This window comes from Prionailurus viverrinus, chromosome B4, assembly GCF_022837055.1.
Source record: "Prionailurus viverrinus isolate Anna chromosome B4, UM_Priviv_1.0, whole genome shotgun sequence".
Taxonomy (NCBI): Eukaryota; Metazoa; Chordata; class Mammalia; order Carnivora; family Felidae; genus Prionailurus; species Prionailurus viverrinus.
In genome coordinates this window covers 9,212,809-9,225,925 of record NC_062567.1, presented here as the reverse complement: position 1 = coordinate 9,225,925, position 13,117 = coordinate 9,212,809, and the positions used below count along the sequence as shown (strand labels likewise).

Sequence of the window (13,117 nt, the reverse complement as noted above, 5' to 3'; positions counted from 1 at the left end):
GCCAGTTGTTAATCTAGATTAACTCTGCGACACCGTGTGAAGACTTTGGTGTGTAACTTTTAGCCCAGACAGCAGTTGCTGTGACATGCGTGGGAGATACTGATCTACGGTACTCAAGGACTCCGCTTAAATATACATGTTATATACCCGTCCGAAATCTTGGTTGCAAACAACAGGAACTGAGCGCCAACCATGGGAAACTGTGTTAGCAGGCTCTCCAGGGCTTACGGAAATGCCGTGTGGCTGGGGGGCCAGGTGTGCAGTGGAAAAGAGCACAGTACAAAGGGACAGGCTGCACCAGTGGTTATGGTGAAGGATGGGCCCCCTGCGCCCCCGTCTCTGGGGCCCCTGCTTTGCAATCAAAGCCCTGGGGACAGAGGTGGAAACAGACAGAACATGGGTCTATCTGGTTCTGTGCTTTGGGATATTACCACCTACACTAAGACCACACACACATCAAGGGGGGGTGGGACAGACTCGAAGCAAGATCAGGTTGCAAAAAGAAAGCAGACAGACCGGGGCGCCTGGGTGGCTCGGCTGGTTGGGCATCCGACTTCGGTTCAGGTCATGATCTCACAGTCTGTGGGTTCAAGCCCCATGTCGGGCTCTGTGCTGACAGCTCGGAGCCTGGAGCCTGCTTTGGATTCTCTGTCTCCCACTCTCTCTACCCCTCCCCGCTTGCACTCTGTCTCTCTCTTTCTCTCAAAAATAAATAAACGTAAAAAAAAAAAAGGAAGCAGACAGACCAAATGTCATCGTCTGCTACAACACCCGTCCAGCTTGCCCCCACACATCTGGATTTCATAGCTTGCCTGCGTAGGAAAGGTAAAACCCATTCTGAACTGGATGAAGGGAAGGGCTGTGTCCTGACTGACTCTCTCGGGCCTGTCTCAGCCCTCATGTGACACAGGCTCATCACCCGTCACCCAGGAAGCACGCTGTGGCCCTCAGCAGCTCTGGCCTGGTGTGGCGCTCCTCGGGCTGCAGTGGTGACCCATTCCAGGGTCACTGTCAGTACTTCTGTAGGTCACACCCTCAATTTCTAAATAAAAGAATAAAAAAGAACAGAATGAAAAAACAGAGAGGACAAAATCAGAGACCACCGCATAAGGTAAGAGAAAGCAGTGTTTCCGTTTTAAACGTGCATGTGTAGGGGGTGCCTGGGTGGCTCAGTCGGTTAAGCGTCGACTTCGGCTCAGGTCATGATCTCACTGTTCATGAGTTCAAGTCCTGCATCGGGCTCTCTGCTGCAGCATTAAGCCTGCTTCGGGTTCTCTGTCCCTCTCTCTCTCCCCCTCCCCCGCTCATGTGCTCACGCTCTCCTTCTATCTCTCTCTAAAAGACAAACATTAAAAAAACCCACATGTGTGTGTGTAACTTGGGTCATGATGCAAAGTGGATTTCTTGCTCTGGACTGTGGTCACCGAGTATGGAGCCCGGTAGCCTTGTTGATGACACACACTGTGTTGTTATGCTCCAGCCACCCTCACAAGTACCCCAGATGAGCAGCCTAATTACACAGCCTCCTAGTTCCGGAGCCTAGAAGGCTGAGATCAAGGTGCAGGGAGGGCTGTTTCTTCTGAGGCCTCTCTCCTTGGCTTGTAGCTGGCCGTCTTCTCCCTGTGTCTTCATGTGTCTTCACGAGCTCCTTCCTTCTGTGTGTCTGTGTCCTGATGTCTTCTTACAAGGACACCAGTCACACTGGATTATGGCCCATCCCAACGATTTTATTTAACCCTAATTGCCTTGTTAGTGACCCTATCTCCAAATACAGTCACATTCGGAGCTACCGGGGGTTGGGAATTTGGGGAAACACATCAGCCCGTAATATACACCTTGAAACTTTCAGGGAGACAATGAAGCTTCAGCCTTGTTTCTGTTCTCTTTGGTAGCCTACTTCCAAACATGGTTATAGTTTTAATACATGTCTTTATTTTTCCAGCATCCAGATTCTTTTATTTCTTGGCAGAATTGGTATTTCTTGATACCATTTATGCCTCTTTCAGCTTAGCCAATCTTTGTTAGTGGCCTGAGACAATTTGAAAACATTATGGCAAGGATGTTTTGGAGATACTTCTAGGAGAAAGGAGGAGCTGGAGCCAAGAGGATAGAAATAACTTTTGTCTTCCTAAGTCCCTGATTTTTGTGTCTTATTTCCTGAGCAAAATGCCTCAAAGAACATGGCCTTTCTGAGAATAAATGTGGTTGGCAGGGTCTTCAACTCCCAGAGTACCTTTCACTATGCATTTATTCATACATTATTATTATGGAGTTTGACATCTTTTCCCGTGCATTTTGTTCCTCGGACAAGCAGAAGAGTACCGTGGAAAGATGATGAGCTTGGAGGTCAGATAAACCTGCATTTAATTCCTGGCTCTGATACTAATGAGCTGTGTGACCTTGGGTCAATTACTTAACCTCTCTGGGTCTTACAGTTGTTGTGCCCAGAATTCGTGATCCCCAAAGACCACCAGGGAGCCGAGTCCAATGCAAAAGCAAAAGAGCCTTTATTCGAGCTAGCTCGAGCTCAGTCCCCTACCTGCACCGCCACAGCGGTGAGATACCAGGGAGAGAGAGCGAGTTTCAAAAGCACAAAGGTTTTATAGGGGTCTAGGGGCAGCCGATTGGCTGGGGAAGGGGCGTGGCCTCGGCCGATTGGCTGGAGAAGGGGCGTGTTTTGATCAGGAAGCTTGAATGGGTGAGCAGGAGGTCACTCAAAGGGAGGAGGCGTGGTCTAGGTGAAGGACACAGAACAAGATGGAGCCAGCCGGTGTTGGCCCGCCCTTTCACAGTGTTCATTTGAAAACTGGAAGTGATAAGGCCCACCTTTTTTTTTTTTTAATTTTTTAAAGTTTTATTTGAGAGAGAGAGAGAGAGCAAGAGGGAGGTGGGGAGGGGGGGACAGAGAGAGGGAGACAGATTCTCAAGCAGGCTCCATGCTGTCAGCACAGGGCCCAATGTGGGGCTTGAACTCACGAACTGCAAGATCATGACCTGACCTGAAGTCAAGAGTCATCAAGAGTCAGACACTTAACCAACTGAGCTCCCCAGGTGCCCCCCAGATGCGAGACCCATCTTTCAAAATAAAGCTATCCGGCTTGTTGATGCAATACCAAGTGCCCAGTAAGTGCTAGTTGTAATTAATGCGTATTGACCCTCATAAACGTAAGCCAGGGAGGTCAAATGTATGTTGCTCCTTTTTCTGGTAATACGTTCTCTGAAAAGTAACTTAGTTGATTTGTGCAAGAGGTAAGCCAGGCAAGTGGAGTAGTTCTGATTCCCAGCCCAGGCATTTTCTATCACACCACACTCAGCATACTTGCTGATGCCCTTTCCTCACAGTTGCAAAGAAAATCAGGGATTGTGGTTTCGTTTCCTCAGTGAAACTTGAGGATCTGCCACGGGAAATGTCTCTCTTGGCCCTACTTCCTTAAAATTCAGGGCTGGAGGCAGGAGCGGGATGTCCCAACTCTTTGCAGGAGAGTGAAATCCCAGGAGACAAGAGTGAGGGAAGGGGCGTGAGGCAGGAGAGGGGAGGGAATGAATGCCAGGTGACACTGTCACAACAAAAGAGCCTGTTGGTAGTCACAGGGCATTTACACAAAGGCTCCCTGGAGTCACTGCCATGGGAGGAAAGGTGAGCAATTAATTTAACTGCTGAGTCTTTCCCTTCTCCCAAGGTAGGGACACCCTGCCTTTCCGGGTTGAGTTTCTGGCCCTTCAGGCATTTGCTGGAGAAGCCAGCCTCTGAGACTTCAGTGTGCACCAGGTATGGGGGTGCCTGGGCAGTCGATTATGTTTGAATAATTTCCATTTCTCCTTAACTAGTAACAGTAGTAGCAAACACTTGCATCATGCCTTACTATATGACCAGCACCGCTGTGTGCACTTAACTTGCATGGATGCTTTTAATTCTCACGACTCTGCAGGCAAAACACCGTCGTCATCATCCCCGTTTTACCCATGAGACAATTCAGGCGCAGAGAGGTTAAGTGACTTGCCTAAGATCACACAGCTAGCAAGTGGTGAGCCAGGATTTGAACTCCAGTAGTTGGGCTGCTGAGTCTTTGCCTCATCATTGGAATAATGCATTAAAAGATCTTTTATACATTTTTAGTGAATTTTTTCACTACATTTTTGTAAAATTTCAGCTACACTACAATTCAACTTGTATTTCTTGAAATGTAACAGAGGTAGATGGTGAGTAATCTTTTATATGGATGTTGATCATGTTATGGAAGTTGGTGTTGTAAAGGGATTCTACTACACGCACAGAAACTGTCCAGCAATCTGCTGATGAGCAATTTTGGGCAAGTGAGCAGTTTATAGAATCAGAATACAAAGAACATAAAAGAGAGGGTCTTATGGATCATGTAGTCCAATTGCCTGATTTCACTCATTCATTCAGTTATCAATACTCTGTGCACTTTTTTTTAAAGTTTATTTATTTTGAGAGAGAGAGAGATTGGGAGAGAGAGGGAAAGAGAGAACACGAGCAGGGGAGGGACAGAGAGGGGGGAGAGGGAGAGAGGGGGAGAGAGAGAGAGAGAGAGAGAGAGAGAGAGAGAGAATCCCAAGCAGGCTCTGTGCTGTCAGTACAGAGCCTGACGTGGGGCTCAAACCCATGACCTGAGCCAAAGCAAGAGCCAGACGCTTAACCGACTAAACCACCCAGGCCCCTCTAATCTGTGCACTTTTTGTGAGTCAGGTATATGCTGTGTGTAAAACACATAAAGATGATGAGGACATGCTTTCTGACTTCAAGGAACTCGAGTCCCTCTGGGCTATTGAGTCCTGAGCTCAAATGGGCCTCTGGGCTGATACATGTGTCTGCAATTTAAAAATTGCTAATCAAGGGGCGCCTGGGTGGCACAGTCGGTTAAGCGTCCAACTTCAGCCAGGTCACGATCTCGCGGTCCGTGAGTTCGAGCCCCGCGTCGGGCTCTGGGCTGATGATGGCTCAGAGCCTGGAGCCTGTTTCCGATTCTGTGTCTCCCTCTCTCTCTGCCCCTCCCCCGTTCATGCTCTGTCTCTCTCTGTCCCCAAAATAAATAAACGTTGAAAAAAAAAAAGAGAATGTATTCATGTATTACTGTAATTGAAAATTAATTTTTAGAAACGCTTGAAAATTACTCTTGGTAGTAAGACCACAATGTATTTCATCGGGCTAATAAGCAAAGAGGTCTGCAGGTGTTTTGGTCCTACTGAAAAGAGCAGATACTATTACAGAAACAAATCATTATACCCCAAATCTGCTTGAGTTGGGCATGCACACTTGGTTGAGTGAACTGGTTGCAGGAACCAGTGTGAGCACAGTGGGACCTTTATGATAAGGGTCTCAGGCCAGTCCGTGACCTCTAGAGAGTCGGCCAGGTGCCTAGTGCTTCAGGGAACCTAGGTCTCCTCCGGAAGCTGCTTCATCGTCTCTCCCCACAGACCAGCTTCTCCTGAGTCCCAGTGATGCTGGAAATGGGCTCTCACCACCAGTTCTGAGTTTAGGTCTCCCCCCAAACAGAGCAGTCAGATGGTGAAAATCTCAGCTTAAGTCCCAGATTCCTTGCAACCCCCATGCAAATACCAGCAGCGTTTCTCACAGAACTAGAACACACAATCATAAAACTTACATGAAACCACAGAAGACCCCAGGTAGCCAAAGCAATTTGGGAAAAGAAAAGCGAAACTGGAGGCATCACAATTTCAGACTTCAAGTTATATTACAAAGCTGTAGTAATCAAAACAGTGTGGTACTGACACAAAAACAGACACAGAGATCAATGGCACAGAACCCAGGAATAAACCCACAATTATATGGTCAATTAATCTTTGATAAAGCAGGAAAGTATATGAATGAGAAAAAGACATTCTCTTCAACGAATGGTGTTGGGAAAACTGGACAGAAACATGGGAAAAAAATGAAATGGGACCACTTTCTTACACCATACACAAAAATAAACTCAAAATGAATGAAAGACCTAAATGTGAAACAAGAAACCATTAAAATCCCAGAAGGCAGCTCGGGCAGTAATGTCTCTGACCTTTGCCATAACAACATTTTTCTAGATACATGTCTTGAGGCAAGGGAAATAAAAGCAAAAATAAACTATAGGGACTCCATCAAAATAAAAAGCTTCTGCACAGTGAAAGAAATAATCAACAAAACTAAAAGGCAACCTACAGAGACAATATTTGCAAATGACATCTCTGACAAAGGGCTAGTATCCAAAATATATGAAGAGAGGCACCTGGGTGGCTCAGTTGGTTGAGTGTCCAATTTCAGCTCAGGTCACGATCTCACACTTTGTGGGTTCAAGCCCCGCATTGGGCTCTGTGCTGACAGCCAGAGCCTGGAGCCTGCTTTGGATTCTGTGTCTCCCTCTCTCTTTGCCCCTCCCCTGCTTGTGCTCTCTCTCTCTCTCAAAAATAAAAATTAAGCAAAAAAATAATATATATATGTGTATATATATATATATATATATATATACATATACACACACACACACACATATATATATATATATATATATATATATATATATATATGAAGAACTTATATAACTCAACACCCAAAGAACAAATAATCCAATTTAAAAACAGGCAGAAGAAATGAACAGACATTTCTCCAACAGACACATGATAAGATGCTCAACATCACTCATCAAGAAAATGCAAATTAAACTACAATGAGATAGCACCTCAGAATGGTGAAAATAAAAAAATACAAGAAACAGCAAGTGTTGGCGAGGATGTGGGGAAAAAGGAACCCCCTTGGGCCATTGGTAGGAATGCAAACTGGTGTAGCTGCTATGGAAGACAGTATGGAGGTTCCTCAAAAAATTAAAAATGGAATTGTCCTGGGGCACCTGGATGGCTCAGTTGGTTGAGCAACTGACTCAGCTCAGGTCATGATCTCACTGTGAGTTCGAGGCCTGCATCGGGCTCTGTCCTGGCACCTCGGAGCCTGGAGCCTGCTTCAGATTCTGTCTCCCTCTGTCTCTGCCCTTCCTCCACTCATGCTCCATCATGGTCTCTCAAAAATAAATAAACGTTAAAAAAAAATTTTTTTTAATGGAACTGTCCTATGATCCAGTAACTGCAATACAAGGTATTTACCTAAAAAGTACAAAAACACTAATTCAAAGGGATACATGCACCTCTATGTTTATTGTAGCATTATTTACAGTGGCCAAATTATGGAAGCAGCCCAAGCATTCATCGATTGATGAGTGGATAAAGAAGGTATACATATATCTATATATACATATACACACACATATATGTATATATATTTATACGTATGTGTGTATATACACACACAGAGACACATACACACACACAATGGAATGTTATTCAACCATAGAAAAGAATAAAATCTTGCCATTTGCAACAACATGGATGGAGCTAGAGAGTATAATGCTAGCTAAGCGAATTAGGTCTGAGAAAGACAAATACCATACGATTTCACTTGTATGCGGATTTTAAGAAAGAAAACAAATGAGCAAAGGAAAAAAAGAGAGAGCGATAAACCAAGAAACAGACTCTCAACGACAGAGAACTGCCCTGGTCTGATCATTTTTCAGCATTATCAGCTTCTCCCTTAAATAATGTTAGCCATAGAAGCAGTCCCAATCAAGTGTGTCAGGGCGTGGGGGATGAAGGTTGGGGGACATAAGGTATGGATTATGTGAGACAAGGGCAGGGAAGAGCTGACCAAAGTAGCTGTAGCTAGGACAGTTTGTCTACTTGGAAACACACCTCTATTAAAAATGCTGACCCAAGGGCACCTGGCTGGCCCATTTGGAAGAGCATGCAACTCTTGATTTTAGGGTTGTGAGTTTGAGCCCCACGTTGGGTATAGAGATTACTAAAATAAAGAAACTTAAAAAAAAACTTGCATTTAAAAAATGCACTGTGCACTAATCATCAGGGAAATACAAATCAAAACTACAATGAGATATCACCTCACACCTGTCAGAATGGCGAAACATTAACAACTCAGGCAACAACAGACGTTGGTGAGGATGCAGAGAAAGAGGATCTCTTTTGCATTGTTGGTGGCAATGCAAGCTGGTGCAACCACTCTGGAGAACAGTATGGAGGTTCCTCAAAAAATTAAAAACAGAACTACCCTATGACCCAACAACTGCACTACTAGGTATTTATCCAAGGGATACAGGGATGCTGCTTCGAAGAGGCACACACACACCCATGTTTATAGCAGCACTATCAACAACAGCCCAAGTATGGAAAGAGCCCAAATGTCCATCAATGGATGAACAGATAAAGAAGATGTGGTATATATATACAATGGAGTATTACTCAGCAATCAAAAAGAATGAAATCTTGCCATTTGCAACAACATGGATGGAACTAGAGGATATTATACTAAGTGACATTAGTCAGAGAAAGGCAAGTATCATATGACTTCACTCATATGTACAATTTAGAATACAAAACAGATGAACACAAGGGAAGCAAAAATAGTATAAAAGCAGGGAGGGAGACAAAACGTAAGCAACTCTTAAATATAGGGAACAAAATGAGGGTTGCTGCAGGGTTTGTGGGCAGGGGGATGGCCCAAATGGGCAAGGGGCATTAAGGAAGACACTTGCTGGGATGAGCACTGGGTGTTATGTGTAGGGGATGAATCAGTGGATTCTACTCCTGAAATCATCATTGCATTATATGCTGACTAACTTGGATGTAAATTAAAAAAAAACAATAGGGGTGCCTGGGTGGCTCAGTCGGTTAAGCGGCCGACTTTGGCTCAGGTCATGATCTTGTGGTCTGTGAGTTTGAGCCCCATGTCGGGCTCTGTGCTGACAGCTCAGAGCCTGGAGCCTGTTTCAGACTCTGTGTCTCCCTCTCTCTGACCCTCTCCTGTGCATGCTCTGTCTCTCCCTGTCTAAAAAAAAAAAAAAAAAAAGTTTTAAAAAAACAATAAAAAAATTTAAAAAATGGACCGCGGGTCCATTTCTAGGTTCTCCATTCTGTTCTGCTGATCTATGTGTCTGTTTTTGTGCCAGTACCACACTGTCTTAGGAATACTACTCAGCGATCAAAAAGAATGAAATTTTGCCATTTGCAACAATGTGGATGGAACTACAGTGTATTATGCTAAACAAAATGAGCCAAATTATGCGATTTCACTGATAGGTGGAATTTAAGAAACACAACAGATGAACACAGCAGAAGGGAAAGAAAAAAAAAGATAAAAGCAGAGAGGGAGGCAAACCACAAGAGACTCTTAAATACAGGGGTGCCTGGGTGGCTCAATCAGTTAAGCATCCAACTCTTGGTTTTGGCTCAGGTCACGATCTCACAGTTCATGAGTTCGAGCCCTGCATTGGGCTCTGGGCTGATGGCACAAAGCCTGCTTAGGATTCTCTCTCCCTCTGCCCCTCCCCCTCTTTCTCTCTCTCTTTCTTAATAAGTAAATAAACTTTAACAAAAGAGAGAGAGAGAGACTCTTAAATACAGAGAACGAACTGAGGGTTGCTGGAGGGAGGTGGGGGATGAACTAAATGGGTGATGGGCATTAAGGAAGGCACTTGCTGGGATGAGCACTGGGTGTTGTATGTAAGTGATGAATCACTGGGTTCTACTCCTGAAACCAAGACTGCATTGTATGTTAACTAAGTTGAATTTCAATAAATAAATTTTTAAAAATGCACTAATCCAACCCAGCAGTTCCACATCTGGGTAGATATCTGAAAGAATTGAAAACAAAGTCTCCAAGAGATACCTACACACCTATGTTCACGGCAGCATTACTTACAGTAGCCAAAGGCAGAAGCAACTGTGTTCATCAAGAAATGAACGGATAAACAGAACATTTACACATACAATGGAATATTATTCAGCCTTAAAAAGGAAGGAAATCCTGACTCATGCTAGAGCATAGATGCACCATGAGGACACTATGACAGGGAAGATCCACTGGTCACAAAGGGACATATATTGTATGACTGCACCCATATGAGGGACATAGAGACAGCAGAATGGCGGTGTCCAGGGCCTGGAGGGAGGGAGGATGGGGAGTTAGTGTTTAATGGCGACACAGTTTCAGTTTGGGAAGATGAAAAGAGGTCTGTGCATGGATGGTGGTGATGGGTGTAGATTTGGTTAAGCCTAATGGTTAAGACTTTCATGGTAACGTTTACGTAATGGTGAAGGTAACTTCTCCATTATGTGTATCTTACCAATATCTTAAAAAATAGAAACAAAAAAATTTTCACATGAAAAAAGAAAACACACCCAAATTTCCTGAAGTACTAGAAAGGAGTATACACCCAACCATAGTAATCTGACAGAAATTGCTTCTCTGCACTTGGAAAGACCTAGAAAGGGCCACCTGGATGAAGTCCCACCCACCCTTGGCTGGGCCCCTGCATTAACTCCACAGCTGCTCCAGTCCGTCCTGCACACAGCCCAGCACTGACTCTGGGAGCTTTGTGATTCAGTCCTGGGGCTCTGGTCACTGGAGGCACAGCTCACCCTCTAAAGAAACAATCTCCTCTTGGTCTTAAACACGCATTTCCTGGTCTGTGAGCATTTCCCAGACCAACAACAGGACCAAAGAACCAAAACAAAAACAGAACAGCCCTCGGTTTTCCTCGGGGATTCCCTTAAGGACCCCCTCAGGCCAGAGGTGAAATCCTAGCTCCATTATTTACACACCTGGCGGGTCAGTCAACATCTCTAGACCTCCGTCTCTTCATTTATGAGATTGGGCTCCATGGGGTTGGAGATCTTGAAGATGAAATAAGAATGTTGGGTATATTTTTTCCTGTTTGTATTGTTTGTTGAGAAACCTATTCAGACTTCACTTACCAAAGATCTTAAATATGAGGCCTACGATGCCACTAAAAACAAAGAAAATCATCCCAAAATCAATAACAACTATAACTAGGATATTGGTAGGGAAAAGGGGTGCCTCAGATCAGCTTCAGTTAGGGTGACCCCTGGACCCCTAATCTTGTGTTGGTTCCTCTTCGCTCTGATGGGACCAGAAATCTTCCTCCAAACAAAAACAACAAAAGCAAAAACACTCACGTATCTTCTGTCACCCAGAAGATACAAATTTCCTAAAGTACTAGAAAGGGAGTCCCTTGGGAGACCCTCAGGTTATTCCCATTTGCTCATTACATATTTTTATTTATTTTTTAAAGTTTGTTTATTGATTTATTTTTGAGAGAGAAAGACAGCACACGAGCAGGGGAGGGACGGAGAGAGAGGGGGAGGGAGAGAACCCAAGCAGTCTCTGCACTCCCAGCACAGAGCCCGACGTGGGGCTCCAACCCACGAACTGTGAGATCATGACCTGAGCCGAAGTCGAGACCTGGACGTTTAACCTACTGAGCCACCCAGGCGCCCCTTATTACATATTTTTAAACAGCAGGGTTATATATATGATAGGTAATGAGGGCATTTCGCCTCATTAAATTCAGATAATTTGGAAAGGATGTGGAAAATTTGGGCAAGGTGCATGGGAATGAGCTAATCAGACAACTGGGAACTAGGACTTACAAGATGGCAAAGACAGGTTTAGAAGAAGATCTTAGGCTGACCACACTCTTGAGTGATGTGCAAATTTTGCATATGTTCCTGCCACACTTGTGACTCAGCCCTCCAAGCTGCACTCCAAACAGCCTCACAGACACCCCCAGTCGCATGGACAAACTCCCTTTCACACATCCTGACACAGAAGACTGCACTCACACAGGCCCACATTCACCTGCCTGTTGACACTGGTACTGTCCACACAGACACCCTTTCATGAGTTCCCTCAACAGAGAAACCCGGATGGCGGCCAACATGTGCGAGCGCCTGCACACTCGTGCCTCGCCCCGGCCTTCCAGACCTCCTTCCCTCACGGCCGTCTGGACACGGTTGCTTCTTGGGCTGTCCTCCGAATTCTCCACGTAAATCCCCTGCGACAAATATTCATCGCGTGACTGTGCCGCTCTGGGCACTGCCATGACCCCCCCGAGAGCAGCAGAACTGAGGCAGAGGTGGTCTTTGCTCTGAAGGAACTCAGTCTACTGGAGAAGGCGGATGGGAAGGGGGGGTGGGGGCGTGCAAAAATCTAAATGCCTGGGCTGAGGCTCGTCCTAAAACAGAGAGGTAGGGACAGAGGGGAGAGGGCAAAGGGGGCGAGAGGGAGAAGTGGGGCCACAGGAAGAGAAGGTCTCTCTTACCTGGAGAAGGGGTGAAAGACTGGCATTGAAGAGAAGGGGATGCTGGAGAATCACGTTGAAAAACGAGAAAGCCTTTGCCAGGTGGGGAAGGAGGGGACATTGCTCACCGGAGACTGTGAAGAAAGGGAGAATCCATAGGGATTAGACAGGGTATGATACGCCAGAGCACGGAGGGGAAGACGAGGGGGAGCGGACAGTGTTGTGGGGGGTAAAGAAAGATACATGATGAAAACACTTTTTCGCTGTATGAAGTCACTTGGAATTTATTCGCTATTCAGTGGCGAGGCACTCAGGATGCTTTTCGGGGCAAGTAACAGAAAAAGTTGATTCTGGAGGTTGAACCGATAACAAAATGGAGTAACTCCTCCAACTGGGAGCCCAGATTAAGGGTACAATATGCTCAGCATCATCCCAAGATCCAGGATCTTCTCACCTGTTTCCTACTCCATCTCTATCATGTGTGTTGCTCATGAACACAAAACGGTTGCGGCGGCTGCGGGCACCGCATCCTCACACAGCATCCAGAGGCAGAAAAGAATGACCTCTCTCTTTTTTGTCTCCTTTTCAAAACTGAGAATCCTATTCCAGAATCTCCCCCCTTCCAGCCAGTTTCCTTTCACCCCTCAAGTTCATACACCATTTCCCAAATCAAGGATTAGCAAGAATATTTACTTGATTGGCCTGACCAATCAAGACCTGTCCCCTGGGGCTGGAAATGGGACTCCAGGGGTCCTGGAGGCCCCCGGCTGACAGAGGATGGGATGAAATCTTGGCTCTGCTGGCAAACGGGGTGGCAGTCACCATCACAGTGCCCTGCAACCCTCGTGGGAGGTGGTGCAATGCAATCACATTTGCAATGCAGAACAGTTACTGTGACAATAGTCTGCAGGGTGAGAGAGAGAAATGAGACTAGAGGCAGA

The 13,117-nt window shown here is 45.5% G+C and overlaps 1 protein-coding gene across 1 annotated transcript in view; it reads right to left on the bottom strand.

Moving 5' to 3' along the window:
* Nucleotides 1–640: 640 nt before the first annotated feature.
* MCM10 (minichromosome maintenance 10 replication initiation factor) overlaps nucleotides 641–13,117 on the bottom strand; it is an 83,365-nt gene continuing 70,888 nt past the window's right edge. Inside the window, exon 21 of the mRNA XM_047868054.1 lies at nucleotides 641–1,042. The gene's annotated coding sequence lies outside the window, so the exon portion shown is untranslated. The remainder of the gene's footprint in view (nucleotides 1,043–13,117) is intronic.